The sequence below is a fragment of the Erpetoichthys calabaricus genome, chromosome 8 (genome assembly GCF_900747795.2).
Source record: "Erpetoichthys calabaricus chromosome 8, fErpCal1.3, whole genome shotgun sequence".
NCBI lineage: Eukaryota > Metazoa > Chordata > Cladistia > Polypteriformes > Polypteridae > Erpetoichthys > Erpetoichthys calabaricus.
This window is the reverse complement of record NC_041401.2, coordinates 10,922,604-10,940,127: the sequence shown is the minus strand read 5'-3', so window position 1 is coordinate 10,940,127 and position 17,524 is coordinate 10,922,604. Positions and strand designations below refer to the sequence as shown.

At 40.5% G+C, this 17,524-nt stretch overlaps 1 protein-coding gene across 2 annotated transcripts in view; it reads left to right on the top strand.

Annotated features, from left to right (window-relative positions):
* The window catches only part of rbm45 (RNA binding motif protein 45), a 77,090-nt gene extending 61,869 nt beyond the window's left edge, over positions 1 to 15,221 (top strand). Inside the window, exons 10-11 of one of the 2 annotated variants that reach the window (XR_003716889.2) lie at positions 8,573 to 8,616; positions 14,851 to 15,221. The gene's annotated coding sequence lies outside the window, so the exon portion shown is untranslated. The remainder of the gene's footprint in view (positions 1 to 8,572; positions 8,617 to 14,850) is intronic. The other variant, XM_028806231.2, reaches the window with a different exon arrangement.
* Positions 15,222 to 17,524: the final 2,303 nt, after the last annotated feature.

Here is a 17,524-nt window from a genome sequence, read left to right as displayed (position 1 = left end):
CCATGGGAGAGGTAAGTTGTTGTGGACCTGTGTTTATCAGCCCCTGTCGAACATAGAGCTGTTGAGCATAAAGTTAGAAAGTGAATTATTAGGGAGAATTCAACTGTTGGAAGGAAGAGAGGCCAGGGTATGAAGCAGTTATTCAGCATTGTCTATAATTTATACTAGAGGTCTGTCCCCAGTACAGGTAGCCCTTGTGGAATATTTGATCTTTTGATATTCCCATATGTAGGTTAAAATAATGCTACAGGATTTAAACAATTTTGAGGAAATCTGAAAATCCCTGCTTAAAATACGGTACAATTCAATTATTTTTGTATAGCCCAAAAATCACACAAGGGATGCCGCAATGGGCTTTAACAGGCCCTGCCTTTTGATAGCCCCCCAGCCTCAACTCTCTAAGAAGACAAGAAAAAAACTCCCAAAAAAAACCCTTATAGGGAAAAAAAATGGTAGAAACATTGGGAATGGTGTCAATACAATACACAGAACAGAACACAAGTAATCCTAAATACAATAGTGCAATAGAAATATTACAAGTACAGAGCAGAATTCAACAGTAGATGATAGGACATAATAGGATTTGGATTTGTTCAGAGTCCTGGAGACCTCGGCCATCAAGCTGCCTCCCCCTATTGGCCATTCCACAGATGAGTCAGCACTGGGCCAGCCAATCCAATGAAAGGACCCCTTTACCCAATGATTCCTGCAAACCTCCATCAGGGGTGACTTTTCTTTAAGCAGGCAAAACAACTTGACAGGTGGGCAGTGGCACCAAGTGCCACATTTGAGTACTGAGAAGAGAAACAGAACAGATGAGGGTTAGTAACAAACAGGAAAAAAAAGATACAAAATAGGCACCATGCTTATTAATGCTGAATTCTGTAATACAAGTATGCTTTCTTAGGTTACATTTATTTAAGAATAAACACTGGATTTGTTTTCCGTTATTAAAGCATGTGAAGGTATAGGCCTGCTTTGCCATATGACAGGGGTGGGCAAAGTTGTTCCTGGAGGGCCGCAGTGGCAGCAGGTTTTTGTTCCAACTCAGTTGCTTAATAAGAAACACTTATTGCTCAAGTAACACTTGTGCTTCACTTTAGTTGTCTCACTCGTTACGATTCTGGACCCTAATTGCTTGTTTTAGTTTTAAACAGCTGTTCTCTTGGTTTTTAATGGCTTTTTATTAACAACTAGACAAAGAGCCTGTTTCAACAATGTAAGATGAAACAGGCACGAGTGGAATAGTAAGTAATAAGTATAAGCACCACACACCTGATATGGGTGTATTGAGTGAATGCGTAATTAGGCCTGGAGCTGTAGTCGAAATCGCCTTTCAGGCCTCTAGAGCTTTAATCGAAGTCGCCTTTCTCTTTGCATTTTTGCAGCCGTAAATCCGCCGCTTGCCGCGATGATGGTCGAAGTCGCCTTACTCTTTGAATTTTCGTGGCCGTAAATCCGCTGCCTGCCACAATGTCGGTCTCGTAAGGTTTTTTGGGCAGCTGCGCAGAAGGCGACTGCGCATTTGGCTTCGGACATGCGCAGAAGGCGACTGCGCATTCGGCTTCAGACGGACCCTGCCGTGATGTTGGTCGAAGTCGCCTTTCTCTTTGAATTTTCACAGCCGTAAATCCGCCGCCTGCCACGATGTCGGTCTCGTAAGGTTTTTCGGGCAGCTGCGCAGAAGGCGATTGCGCATTCAGCTTCGGACATGCGCAGAAGGCAACGTGCGCAGAAGACGACTGCGCATTCGGCTTCGGACGGACGTGAGTGAGTGAGTGAGTGAGGAGACTGGCAAATTATATATAAGATAAGATTCAAATGACAAAAGAAAGCAGCTTTTCTGTATTTAGCTTGTTACCATTTCCACCCCTGTGTATTTATCATGTACTATTGGGTTTAATTAAATACCTGGAAGGAAAGTGAAGAGAAAAAAGTGAAAGATTTAAGTATTACTCATCCATTTTAGCCTTCACATCATTTGGGGAAAAACATCTAGGATATGAGAATGGCCTGATATGGCAGAGTTAAAGCACTAACAAGCCATGAAATTAAATTATTGGTAAGAATTGTTTTCTAATTAAGCAACTGGGTTGGAGCAAAAACCTGCAGCCCTCCAGGACTGACTTTGCCCACCCATGCCATTAATCCTGTGAGACCAAATGTGATCAGTGATCATGAAGCACAGCAAGAGAGCACCCAGCATTTCTTTAGAGGACAGGTTCTGGACTAAAGAAATCATAAAATCATTCAACTTCCATAAGCAGTAATCTTGGCTCCGTGCATAGCAAACTTTCAGAATACCAAATACAAAGTGCACATTTTTCACACCCAGCTTTTATACTAATCTGTGGATTAGTTTTGAGGCAAAGATTTGCCCTTGTTGTGTTAGACATGTCCTCATTTTTTGATTGACTCTTTTCCATAAATTATTGTTTTGCAGATTGACTGCTTGGCTGGCTTTAATGGAAGATTTTTTGTGCCAAAATTAAATGCAATCCAGAGCCCACTAACTTGCAATGCAATGCAAATACACGTAGTTCATTTATGTCGTGTCATAATTAAAAAACATACCAGCTAAATGATCGACTGCTGTTCACTATGGCATACAATTTACTTATTTTAAAAATTAATACAAATATGTATTGCATTTTAATTCATGTCCACTGATCGCATGTCATAACTAAATGCAAAGTAAATGTATTGCAATTTGCTTAGCAGCTGCTCGGAGTGTATTGCACTTCAACACAAGACCACTCATTTCTCATAGCAAAACTAAATGTAATCAAATGACCAATCGACATCAAAAGGTGGGAAAGGCGCATCAACAGTTGAGGTAAGAGGCGTTCCATTCTAAACATTTTGTGTGTTCTGGCTGCAAGCATAGCTTTGTCAGTGTGGATTGATTAACTGAAACCTTGAAAAGTATGTTTTATGTCTTGCTCTTAATTTGTCTATAGAATGTGTGTAGTCATGTCATTTTCTAACCTGCTTAATCCAGACCAGAGTCACGGGTTGATTGCTGGAGCCCACCTCAATGAGCATAGGGCACAAGGTGGGAACAATTACCGAACAGGGAGCCAGTCCATCACAAGGTGATCACACACTAGGGCCAATTTAGATTACATTAGATACACTTGATTAGTCCCACGGGGAAATTCGGATGCATACAGCAGCAGAAACATAAAAAACAAGAATACGGGCTCATAGGACAAATAACACAGCCATGGCTCAGTGGTAGTGCTGCTGCTTTGCAGTAAGGAGACTGTGGGTTCGCTCCCCGGGTCCTCCCTGTGTGGAGAGCGCTTTGAGTAGTGAGAAAAGCGCTATATAAATGTAAAGAATTATTATTATTCAATTGATAAATAAAAAAACTTAATGAGTACATCAGGTGGAAGCATCGAATAGCATTACCAGTTCACTTAACCTGCATGTCTTTTTACCGTGGGAGGAAACCGGACCACCTGGAGGAAACTCATGCAGAGACAGGAATAATGTGCTACATTTGCTTTGTATCACATATTGTGCTATTGTTCTTGTGACGGTCCTCTGAAATTTAGCAATAGCCAGTACTGTCCTCCCCATCTGCAGGTATTTACCCACCTTATTTAAGAGAATATTGGAGTGTGAACACTCAATTGACGATCTACATAATTGTATGCTGCAGATCTTGAATGCTTTCTAAGGCTATTACTGTTGCAGCAGGAATTTCTTCTCCAGTTGCTGCTTCTTTTACAGATAATAAAATCGTTATTGACTTTGCAAACTTCCACCTGTTCAATGAGACCAGGAAGAGATAGATAGATTGAACTTTATTTGTGCCAAAGGGCAAGTACGGCACTGCTTTATCAACTCCCCGTTCGGCATATTTAGGGCTCAGTGTAAACACTCCTCTTACCCCACCTTTTGACACTTGATTGGTCATTTGGTTGCATTTGGTTTTGACCTGAGAGAAAAGCCAAGCAAAGTGACACCTTTTATTGGCTAACTAAGAAGATTACAATATGCAAGCGTTTGAGGCAGCTCAGGCCCCTTCTTCTTGCATATTGTAGTCTTTTTAATTAGCCAATAAAAGGTGTCATTTTGCTTGGCTTTTCTCTACATTCATAATGGCTAACACGGTACAACACCCTAGTTTTGACCTGATAAATGCAGGTCATGAATTGTAATGCGATACGCTCGGAGCAGCCGCTAAATGAAATGTAATGTGTTTGGTTTACCTTTAGTTATGATGACACACAATTTATGGAATTAAAAGGCCATAAACTGACACGCACATTACATGTCATCACGAAAAACTAACATACATGTGGTTGGGTAAAACCAAACGATAAAACCGTGCCAAAATGAATATGCTTTGCATTTCAACGTAGTTGGCACTTTGGATTACATTTCATTTTGGCACAAATACCCTTCCATAGGATTTTTATTATTTTTAAAATTCATCCTAGAGTTGCTTTATTTATTTATTTTTTCTTTAACTTAGTTAACAAAAGATCAAGATGTTTGCCTGTTTCTACATGGTGAGGGAGATAACGTCTTGGATCAGTCATCTATAAAAGAATAGCAGCTGCAATGACTCATCACCAAATAAAAGCACAAACGATTTCACAGGTCTGCTCAGTCCGCACTGTAAAAATAACCCTGAACCACTCGGCAGATACTAAAGCCTGCTTCTCTGTTAGAATACTGCAGCATGTTGTACCCTTGATCAGGATGACCCTCCATTCTTCGTTCCCTCGGGAAGAAGATCTTGCTCAACCATGGAAGCTAGCATTGCTTCAGGGCTTTTGCATTTTCTGTACTCATGCAGGTTTTTGTCTTGTACAGCATTAATAATAATAATAATAAGTCTTTGCGTTTATATAGCGCTTTTCTCACTACTCAAAGTGCTCAGCAATTGCAGGTTAAGGGCCTTGCTTAACTCTTTTAGGGCTAATTTTTTTTTTTGTTTCTTTTCTCCCAGGGCTGAATATTTTTCCAAAAACTAACATTTTTTAAAAAAGAACACAAAGCAATTGTTCAACATATCAAATCAACAAAAAATATTTACTTTTGACAAATGTTACTGTCTTGCATGTTGTATGAGCCTGCATACTCTATGATTTCACATACATATCACATACATTTTACACAGCAAAGTCTGATCTCGCTAAAAAGCAGCCAATTTCAGTCATTGCCACATTGCACTCCTTACCATACGTGTTGCTTTGGTGCCTATTTTTCAATTGTCTGTTGCTGCACTTTCTCACATATATTGTTAGTGTGTACTGTAGAGAGACAAGTCACCCATTTGCCATCGTGCCATGCCACTGCCACCAAGTTTTCTGCCTGCATGAAAACCGTATTGTCACCTCTTTTCATCTTCTGAAACTTTATGAACTTTGTGTGTGGCATTATAGCCTGGCTCACCCCATGGGATTTGCTTCTGTTTATTACAGAAGTGAATAAAACTTTGCAGCAGCACGTACCTATCACCACGCTGCATAACCTGTCCAAAGCCACCAGGGGACAAAACATGTTTGGACCAGTGCTCCCTGAAGTTATATCACCAGTTCTGTCCCATCTCTATTTGTAATGCCACAGCGCGCTTCATCTCGTCTTTCATTGTGGGTTTCCACTTTGAAAAACGAGAATGCGATGCAAACGCAGCCCGCGATTCAAAAAAATTCTCTGCCTACCTGTTTGTCTCGTCTGACAGTAGCTAAAAATCAGCATCAGGAGAGAGCAGCCTGAAGTACAGCAGCTGGTGATCTGTCGTGTCCAACAGCAAGCCATGCCATCTTGTGAAGTCCGGTAGCCAGATCGGCTCTCAACGGATCAATGTCTGTGTATTTATCCCATGCTAACCTTGCCGTAGATGCATCGGCTGCGCGAAGGCACTCAACTGGCAGCTGATCCGCTGGCGCGGCATCGGCTGGTGTCTGATCAGCTGATGCCGGCTTCTCACTCTCTTGCTCGATCTCCTGATCACTGCCAATAAAATCCGATTCTGAAAAATCAAGAGTCAGACTCCGCGATAATGCACAAAACATCGTCTGCCGAGTGTTTTCTTTTCTGCACTCGCTTCGCTCCCTTTTCACATGTCGATGCCATCTTGCCATTGTTTACATTTCACAACTCATGCACACGCAAGGTTTAGTTGCCAAGTCAACGAGTCTAGCATTCCTCCAAGCACAGAGGGAATGCCTGTGACGTGACAGTGAGATTTGTCGCCATTAACAGCTGATTGTCGCCCTCTATCCTTGGATGTCGACTTTTGTCGACATTCGCCTTCAACCCCTCCTGTCGACAGAAGTCGACATCCGCCCTAAAAGAGTTAAGGGCCCAACAGAGCAGAGTCCCTTTTGGCATTTACGGGATTCGAACCGGCAACCTTCCGATTGCCAGTGCAGATCCCTAGCCTCCGAGTATTATAGCATTAAGTATTATACTGTAGGAGTGGGTTCAGAGTGGGTCACTGGACTTCCAATATATGAAATCTTCCTTTTGGGGAGATTGCAGATTATTATCCATAAATAATAAGGCTGTGAGACTGCATTGCACTGACACTCATTTTGTACAGGATTTATTAAACATAGGTAATTTTTCACCTAACACATGCTCAAGGTACATCTCCAAACATGGTGTCAAGTCCCATGTAGACCCCTAGACTCAAAATAATAAAAAAATGATCGTTGTTGAAGATTTAAAAGCTTTCAATAGTTATCATTATCTTATTATCGCCCAGCCCAGCTTCCATAGCATCTGTGCATTCCAAGGTAATTTCACCTTTCATTTTTACTTACTTTTGCATTATTAACATTTTTGTTTTGTCGTAACTGTCACTGACAGTTTTTACACAGTTAAACAAGGCACCAACCAGTGCATGTCCTCACATAAATTTAAGGATGATTGGACCAAGTGCTATCAGGTGTCTGGACAGTTGCATATTTTCCCCTTTTCAACTTGTTTTTGATGCGGATATTTAACATGCTCTTTCCATGTGCCCATCCTCAGTCATGCTTTTATCGGACATCGAGTTAAATCTTCAAGTATTCAGGGAGAATGGAGAGCGCAAAATTCCTGACCTAACAGGTTGACATAACTAATCAACAAACGTTTGTGAAACTACTCGTGTCACATAATTCACACGTCTGAAGTAAAAAGTAGACAGAAGTTTCGAGATCAGCTAGTTGTAGTCACTGGCCATGGTAATGAAGTGTGGCGACTAGTGATCAGCAAATCCCTGTCTTGAATTTGGCAAAAAAAGAAGGAAGTGTTCTGGAATCTTGGAAACAACCATTGAAGTCATTGTGGAAGGATTAACGGAGCTAGTTTTGAGTGGATCCTAATGGTTCAGTGGTCCCTGAGATCAAGGGAAGCATCTGGCAACTATGTTGTACCGATAATTGTGAACAAAAATGTGACTGCACCACCATGTCTCCCTGAGATAAAATTATACTGCAAGTCCTTCATCTCTCTCTGCGTCTCCAACACACCTATCACTGAGACTAACTAACACTCACATAGACTGTGATGCAAGGGATGAGCGTTATATACTTGGGTAGTTGCCCTGGTCCCTGCTTAATCTGCATTACATAGCGTGGAGAATAGCATGCTTAATCCGTCTACGAAGATACAACATATAATGAATCTGTGAAGAACAACCAAGTACTTTTTGTACTGTTCTCATTATGGTCAGCCAATATACCTTTCAAATTAGGCAGTATGGCATAGTGGTTAGGACTTCAAACCCTGAGTCTGTGGAATCAAATCTCGCTACTCACACTGTCTGATCATGAGATAGTCACTTGACCTGCCTGTGCACCATTTGGAGAACGTAACCAATTGTATCATACATGTTGTAAGTCACTTTGGATAAAGGCAATAAGTAAATGTAAATTTGTGCATGGTACAAATCATGCTAATACCAATCCAGGTAGCAACATCACACATGTGCGAACCAGATCAGGCAGTGGGATAAAGTGTGACGTGGAGTACACTTAATAGTGTGCGTGCTTGAAAGTTCTGTGCACGCGTTATGCAAATCGGGCAGGTGGCACGGATCAGGTAGTGACATCCCCATCCAGCATGCCCGCTACAGGTCTGTGATGTCATGCTGGCTTTGCAAAGCATCATGGGTGCTAGGGGGATAAAAAAAAAGTGTTTATCTAAGCCAGCCGCACAAACAATTTTCAGGGAACTGAGCAGGTTTACAGCAAAATAGTGCTGCTGTATTCAAGTTGATTGGCTGATACAAGGCAGAATTTCACAAGACTCTGTACACCTATGGCAGCCAACCAGTCATATGCTTACAACACCCCAATGTGTTTCTGTCAAGCGGTGTCCTCACTGTAAAGAAACGATCCAATATGCAAAGTGGGGGAGGCGAGTCTTCAATTCAAATGCTCATTCTCGTTTGAGCGTTCTCCACTGCTGTTCATGGGAGGAATTTTCCAGAAGTGGATGAACAATATTTTAGGGAAATAATCATGTTTAGGACATTGTGATCAGATGGCAGGATACCTGATGTATGGATAATGCAACCTGAGAAAATTTTACTTGAGAATTTTTTTATGGATGTTTTCAGATTCTTTGTTGATTTTTCTGCATTTGTTGATCCCCATTAAAAAGGTAATTATGTCCAGAACTTTAACTCATTTCTCTGATAAAACATGAGATTAAAAATTTTTTCTCTGCAGTCACTGTAAACAATACAGCTTAAGTAACAGATTTCAGAAGAAAAAAAATAAATTTTTTTGATAGACTATTCCTTTAATGCTAGAATCCCTGAAGCCTACGAAAAAAGTTGTAATCTCGAGCCACCTTAAACTACCTCGCACGTCCTCATCAGCGTCTTATTTTTGCAAATGTGTCCTGTCCCCCACTGAATAAAAGCACACTTGTTTTGTTATACTTGTACCCTTTGTGAAAGTATTTGTTTGATATTTGGACTTCAGTCTTCACACATTAAAAGTAGCTGCGTTTTTGTCAGTGTCAATTTATTTATATAGCACATTTAAAATAACATCGTAATGCTGTGGCCAAAGTGCTTTACAATAATAGAATAAATAAAAAATAGAAGTAATGTTATATACATAAAAAATAGAAGTAATGTTATATAATCACAAAGAGGAAACCATCAGTATTACTGAAGATCACGGAATGCAAGTGAATAATAATGAGTCTTTAATTTTGTTTTGAACAATTCAATTGTAGACGACTCCTTTATATGATAAGGTAAAGAGTTCCACAGGAGAGGCGCAGCAGCTGCACAAGCCCTGTCTGTCCCCCTTGGTTTTACACTTGGTACGAGGGACAACCAGAGACAGCTGACCAGAAGATATAAGCACTCTAGATGGCTAATGAAAAACACACAGTTCAGATAAATAGGCAGGAGTTAAGCCCATGTAAAGATTTAAAAACTAGCAGCAAAATTTTAAAATCAATTCGAAAACTGACAGGCAGCCAGTGTAAAGAAGCTAATATTGGAGAAACAGAGTCATAGTTTCTTGCCTCCACCAGAAAGCAAGCAGCAGCATTTTGGACCAACTGTAACCTGTGTATCAGGGATTTGTTAATCCCAGAATACAGCGAGTTGCAGTAATCGAGGTGAGAAAAAATAAACGCATGAGTAGCTATCTCAAGATCCCTAGAAGATAAAAAAGGCTTTATCTTACCTAATAGACGAAGTTGGAAAAAGCAACTCTTGACTACAGAATTTACTTGTTTCTCAAAAGAGAGGTTACTATCAAAGGTAACACCAAGATTTCGGACTTGAGGTTTGGAAAAGACAGAGAAAGAGCCGAGAAGTCCAAGACCAATTTGGGCTTTAACTGATGGACCCACTATAAGCACCTCTGCTTTATTTTGATTCAGATCAAGAAAATTATTAGCCATCCAGGATCTTAGTTCAGACAGACAGTTGTGGAGTTGATTTGTTGTAGAGTTGCAGACAAGAATATAAACCTGAGTATCATCAGCATAGCAGTGAAAAGAAATATTAAATTTCCTAAAAATCATCCCAATAGGTTGAAGGTATATGGAGAATAAAATACGATATTTAAGAGGAGCAGTAGATGAAGAAGAGGAATTAAAAGTCACTGAGAAGTGTCTACCAGTTAGATATGACCTGAACCAGTTAAGAGCAGCTCCTTTAAGTCCAACAAGATGTTCAAGCCGCAACAGCAATATCTCATGGTCAATAGTGTTAAAGGCAGTGGACAGGTCAAGGAGGACAAGGACTGCCGTATCACTGCCGAGTCAGTAATAAGAGAGATGTCGTTGAACACTTTCAGGAGTGCCTTTTCAACACTATGATAACGCCTAAAGCCAGATTGGTAGATCTCACATAAATTATTGGAGGTAAGGTGATCAACCAATTGATTATAAATAATTCTTTCTAGAATTTTAGCCAGAAATGGCAGTTGGGAAATTGGACGAAAATTGGCTAAAACTCCAGGATCTAATTCTGCCTTTTTTAGACTGGGACAGACTGCAGCATGTTTAAAAAATAAGGGCACAACTCCCGAACTAATAGAATCATTGATGATGGCTAGTAAGGGTGGGCCCAACACATCAAAGGCTTCCACTAAGAGACGTGGTGGTACAATATCCAGAGGACTGGGGGCTGGTTTAAGGGAGTCAATAGTGCTTTTTAGCTGTGAAAGTGAGACTAGATCAAAGGATTCTAAGACAATGTCATGATTAACAGTAGGAAGTTCATAGCCTGTTTGAACAATGCCATGGCGGGTAGTATCGATTTTGCTGACAAAGAATGCTAGAAACTGGTCACATGAATGAACAATGCTATTTGATCCCATCGCAGAGTGGGGGTGAATGGCCACATTAATTGAATTAAATAAGACCCTAGGATTCTTTGAGTGATGGGATACTAAATCGGCAAAGAATTTTTGTTTCGTTATCTTAACTTCAGCTTGGAAATTGAAAAGAGAAGTCCTAAAAATCTGTTTAGAGACAATCACGCCATCTTTTTTCCAACGCCGTTCAGCTGTTCGACAGGCACGGCGCAGTGATCGTGTATTTTCATTTAGCCAGGGAGCAGGTCTACCCTTATTACAGTGATCCCTCGCTATATCGCGCTTCGCCTTTCGCGGCTTCACTCCATCGTGGATTTTATATGTAAGCATATTTAAATGTATATCGCGGATTTTTCGCTGCTTCGCGGGTTTCTGCGGACAATGGGTCTTTTAATTTCTGGTACATGCTTCCTCAGTTGGTTTGCCCAGTTGATTTCATACAAGGAACGCTATTGGCAGATGGCTGAGAAGCTACCCAACTTACTTTCTCTCTCTCTCTCTCTCTCTTGCGCTGACGTAGGGGGGTGTGAGCAGGGGGGCTGTGTGCAGCTGCTTCCTGAAGGATATGCTGCACGGAGCTTCGCATACTTAAAAGCTCAAAGGGCACGTATTGATTTTTGACTGTTTGTTTTTCTGTGGCTCTCTCTCTCTCTCTCTCTCTGATCCTGACGGAGGGGGTGTGAGCTGCCGCCTTCGACAGCTTTGTACCGGCGGTGCTTCGCATACTTAAAAGCCAAAAAGCCCTATTGATTTTTTTTTTGACTGCTTGCTTTGCACTCCTTTGAAAAGGAAGATATGTTTGCATTCTTTTAATTGTGAGACAGAACTGTCATCTCTGTCTTGTCATGGAGCACAGTTTAAACTTTTGAAAAAGAGACAAATGTTTGTTTGCAGTGTTTGAATAACGTTCCTGTCTCTCTACAACCTCCTGTGTTTCTGTGTAAATCTGTGACCCAAGCATGACATTCTAAAAATAACCATATAAACATATGGTTTCTACTTCGCGGATTTTCCTATTTCGCGGGTGGCTCTGGAACGCAACCCCCGCGATGGAGGAGGGATTACTGTACTGCGTATCTTGAGCGGAGCAATTGAGTCTAAAATCGTTTTACAGGAAGAATTAAATTTTACGACAGAATCATCGATACCATTATTTTGGTCATGCACATAAAGACTAGAGAAAATGGTTTTAAAGTCAGATATAATAGAAGAATTTAAAAAGCGCGAGCAGCGTGGGGGACAGCTATTAGTCGGGACATCAACAGTAATATTCAGATCCATCATTATAGAAAAATGATCAGTAAAAGAAACATCACATAAATCAATATTATTAACTGAAATATCACGAGTAAGAACGAGATCAAGGGTGTGACCGAGAGAGTGAGTGGCATATTAATATGCTGGATAAAATCAAATGAGTCCAATAGTGATAAAAAGTAACTGACCAAAGGTTTCGATTGACAACAAACGTGAATGTTGAAATCACCAACAATAAAAACTTTATCATGAGAGAGGGTGATATCAGCCAAGAGATCAGAGAATTCAGAGATGAAAGTTTCATTAATTACAGGAGGTCTATAAACCACGGCAAACAGCAGAGAAGGGGAGCTGCACACTTTGAAAAGTTGAAGTTCAAAGCTGCTAAACGGACCCCTTGTAAGGCTCCGACACAAGAACAATGCCCCCCATTTCCCCAAACGACGAGTCAGGCGAGGAAAGTTTAAAAATGAATAACCAGGTGGAGTCATGTCAGTAAAACAAGAAGAGTCACCATTTAAAATCCAAGTCTCAGTGATGAAGAAGAAATCCAGATTATTTGAGGTAATAAAGTCTTGCAGAATAAAAGTTTTATTAGACATTGATCTCACATTCAAGAGAGCAGCCTTGATAGAGGTAGAAGAGCTCGTTGCAGGATGAGCACGGGTGAGCGTGCGAAGATTAGCAGTGTTTGCTACTCGATTGCAGGCTGAGGAAAAGTAATGCTGTCTTGAAATGGAGAAATTAAATCCGGTGTCCAGCGCCCATGAACCAGTGATGGAGTCCTGAGCAGGAGAAAATGGGTCATAGACGACTTGCAAGAATCGGGAATCAAAGCTCCGGGACTTGAGTTGGCATTGTTTAACAGCAATTCCGGCTCTTTTCCCACGACGGCGGCAGGTGCGTTTGCGTCTCCGAGGGGCATTCAACTCACTGATACAGGTGAACACCGGCGTCCAGGTGAAGAAGTCAGGAGATGAATAAAACAAAGGTGGAGGTTCACAAAAAATCCAACCAGAAGATGAAAATTGAGAGGAAAGCAAGCCAGAAAATGTTTAGTAAAGACTCACGATCATAGGACGGTGGCCATTGGGATAAAAACAAAGTTAAAACATAGACTAGAGAGACGAGCAGACGGCCAGCCACACCAGGCGGCGCCATCTTCAAATCACATAAGATGATTCTAAAATTACCAAAGTTCAGCAAGCAACTCTAGCATAAAAATGTGATTCAACAAAAGCAAAACGCGCTGAAAGGATTGCTCAGACAAAATATCTTCATTTTTAAAAATTTTTGTTAAAATTCAAAGTAAAACAGTTCACACAGAAAAGAAATAATTAAAATAGCAAAAAAAAAAAAAGTTCTTGTTAAGAAAAGTTCTGTTCAAAGCTTAAATCTTGTTACATTTCTTTAAGTCTGTTTATTCAGTTAAATCACTTCCAAACGTTTCTGAACCGTTTCAAAATGGTCAGAAAACTGTATGCTTATCCCATTTCTAAGCTGAAAATGGGTCTTTTAAGTCCCTGATTACTGGGACCTGTTCTAAACAACAACTGGCACAATTAACACGCTGAATCTCAGTTATAGCAAGAAAGTTCGATATCTTACTAACTTACAGGGGGAGAAGATTTGTGAATTTCCCCTTGGGATTTATCTATCTATGTGTATGAAAGAAAATTATATTCTATTCAAATTAAGCAAATTCTCATATGAGTTTAGCTCAAAGTTTTAACATTCTAAAATTGGCTCTTACATTATACCCTTCACATCAACATTTTGATATTAGTAGTATAACATAAAAGTTCCTGTTTTAGTTATGTGGTCAACATTTCTTGCCTCACATTTCCTGTCATCGTACATTTACGCAGATAGTTGTAGACACAGAACACACATGAACTGTATATATTCCAAATAACGCTTTATTAGTTACCTTATACAATTCCAGAGCTTTTGCTTCCCGGGTCCTCCCTGCGTGGAGTTTGCATGTTCTCCCTGTGTCTGCGTGGGTTTCCTCCGAGTGCTCCGCTTTCCTCCCAAAGTCCAAAGACATGCAGGTTAGGTGCATTGGCGATCCTAAATTATCCCTAGTGTGTGCTTGGTGTGTGGGCTGGTGCCCTTGGAATTCCTTCTGGCAGCACTTCCGGTTGTGGCGGAAGTGCTGACATCCAGGGCTCCACAATCCTCCGGGCGCCCCCCTGTGGTGGCCACAGGCCCCAATAGGATTGAGCTTCCATGCTTGGTTCCTGTGGCTGCCCTCTCATGGTCCAGGGGAGGTATAGTCCCTCTCCTGGTCCTTCTCGGAGTCCCGGCCAAGGTCCGCCACAAGCCAAATCTGATTTTTGTTAAATACGGAACTAACAATGGCTTTTATCAGTTTCAAGCTATTTCAGAGACGGTTGTGGGTTCTCCTTTTTTCCTGGAGGGGTTCCAGCACATTTTTCCATGACTGTTAGAAAAAAAGAAGCTTCTTCTTGAGTCTTTGTGATTGAGACGTCATAGCACTAGCAGTCACCACAGTGCAAAATGTGTAACCTGGGATGGATGGTGGCTTGTTTTAGCAACACACACGTATGTTCGGTTTTACAAAAACAGCACCGTGCAGGAAGACAAAAGGTTTACCTTTTTTTTTTCCACCTTACTGTATAGGACTTGCTGTCATGTTGCTGGTGCTCTGCTTGTCAGGCATGCAGGTAGCCTTTAAAACTGTATTCTCAACAGTATGAAAGATGTTCAAGTGCGTGCATGCATTTGCTACTTCCTCTTGACAGTTGTGATGTTTTTGTTTCTACAGAAATGTAATGTGACATGACCCTCAGCATGACTGGCGGACGTGATGACTGGACTGCATAACTACCGACAGTGACTTCTTTTCTGTGACATTGCTACTAGCTGCATTTAGTTTATTATTTGTTTTTTCCTTTACATTTGTTGGAGTCAACAAGTAGGGGAAAGACAGACTTTCCATAAAAGACAAGGTTAGCTCTTTATAAAACATTTTTACCCCGTTTATTTGAAATCCCTAGTGTTGGATGACAGTTGAAGATTGTATTCTTTTTTCGTGTCACATTTGGTTATGTCAGAGTAATAAAAAAATATATATACTGTTTCAGATTGTTTCAAGTTGTGGTTTGTTTTTAATAAAAATAAGTGTTCTTGCTTTTACTTCTCTGTATTCTGTTTAAAAACTACTGATCAGTGGTCATTCTGAGTGTTTATGACAAAATATTTTCAGAGTAAACCTACAAAAATAAATATTCAGCTGGTTAAAGAAGCCAGTGTCACATTGGGCAACTTCTTCTCATCGGGTATGTCAGATTAGCTGACGGACGTTGCTGGACTATGTCAGGTTATCGACCGTAAATCCTTGAGTATGTCACATTTAACGACTGTCTGTTGACCTTCAAGCACAGTCAGACCCGCCCCTATTTTGTGACAGCCAATAGCATCCTGCCTGACGAAGCCCGTGCTTTACGATAAGTTAATGGGTATAGCAAGTCCAGCTATTTCTGCTCTCCCTCTCCACCCAACCATCCCATTCTGTTGTGGTACATAAGACATCAGACAGATGAGCTTCTCTTCCGTTTGTGAGTTCCAGAGCAGCCATGTTCTTCATTCCTCATCACTGCTTTACACTGTGTGCAAAATTATTAGGCAAGTGATTATTTTTACCATATTATCATTTTATGCATATATTCCAACTCCAAGCTGTATAAACTTGAATACTTATTGGATTTTAAGCATATCAGGTGATGTGTATTTGTGTAATGAGGGAGGATGTGGCCTAAGGAGATCAACATCCTATATCAGTGAATCCCAACCTGGTGGTTCATGCTTTATAAAAGGTGTTCGCGAAAAAAAATATTGTAATGGCGGAATTTTAAATCCCAAACGTAAAATATTTAACAAAATATTAAATGTAGGCAAATATATTCACAGTACTATTAATAATGGGTCAACAAATCAATTAAATGTCAGATTCATGAATATTACCTCAGTCACTTACGAACTGCGACGGAAGTTTCCGTAAAATTGTCGAGTTGCAAAGGGTAACAATCTGTAATGCGATGAGACGCTGTGCCGCTGGCGATGCATGTACATTCTCGTATGATACGGAAACTTCCAATTCAGCGAACCGAGAACTCCGAATGCGCTTGAAAGAACGAGAATAACGTCTGCTGATATAAAAACGCCGCGATCAGACAAGGGAGTATAGAGTCGAATTGAATTGTACGATGCGCTTAAGAACCACAAGTGATTTTAGTAAGATAAATTGGTAGTGCATAGTGTGTGTAAATAAATTACGATAGACTTTTTACTTAAACGTACGCACGTCAAACATGAATGTGAATAATTATTACTCCGGAATTTTATTATGGATCGATGGTTAAAAATGGGTAGTTTTATCAAGTCTGACAAAAAGCTGGACGAGCAATCAATTGCTTCTTCTTCTACTTCAGTCCCTGATTTGGTACCAACACATGGTGACGATACTGAAAGTTGTAGTGAGCTTCCGCCTCTCCAGACTGAGAGTAAGGAAATAATTGGTGAATATAGTAAGACAAAAGAGAAGAAACGAAAATATAACGGCGACTATTTACGAATGGGTTTTTATTTTACCAGGGATGAGTCGGAACCTAAACCGCTTTGTGTAATTTGTAATGAAGTCCTGGCCAACAGCAGTTTAAAACCATCACTTCTTCATAGACGCATTGAAACAAAACATCTAACGTACAAGGATAAACCTGTAGTATATCGTAATGACTACACGGGGGGTTCGCCAATTTATTCCGGTTTTTTGAAGGGGTTCACAAGAAGAAAAAGGTTGAGAATCGCTGCCCTATATCAAGGTTTGCATGATTATTAGGCAGCTTGTTTTCCTTGGGCAAAATGGGCCAAAACAAGATTTACCTGACTCTGAAAAGTCAAAAATTGTAAAAAGTCTTTCAGAGGGATGCAGCACTTTTGAAATTGCTAAGATATTGTGGTGTGATCACAGAACCATCAAACGTTTTGTTACAAATAGTCTAAAAGAGTCACAAGAAACGTGTTGAGATAAAAAAGACACAAATTAACTGCCAAAGATTTAAGAAGGATCAAACGTGAAGCTACCAGGAAACCATTAACCTCCAGTGCTGTCATATTCCAGAACTGCATCTTAGAGTGCCCAGAAGTACAAGGTGTTCAGTGCTGAGAGACACGGCCAAGGTAAGGAGGGCTGAAACCCGACGACCCTGAACAAGACATATACAGTTAGGTCCATAAATATTTGGACAGAGACAACTTTTTTCTAATTTTGGTTCTGTACATTACCACAATGCATTTTAAATGAAACAACTCAGATGCAGTTGAAGTGCAGACTTTCAGCTTTAATTCAGTGTGGTGAACAAAATGATTTCATAAAAATGTGAGGCAACAAAAGCATTTTTTGAACACAATCCCTTCATTTCAGGGGCTCAAAAGTAATT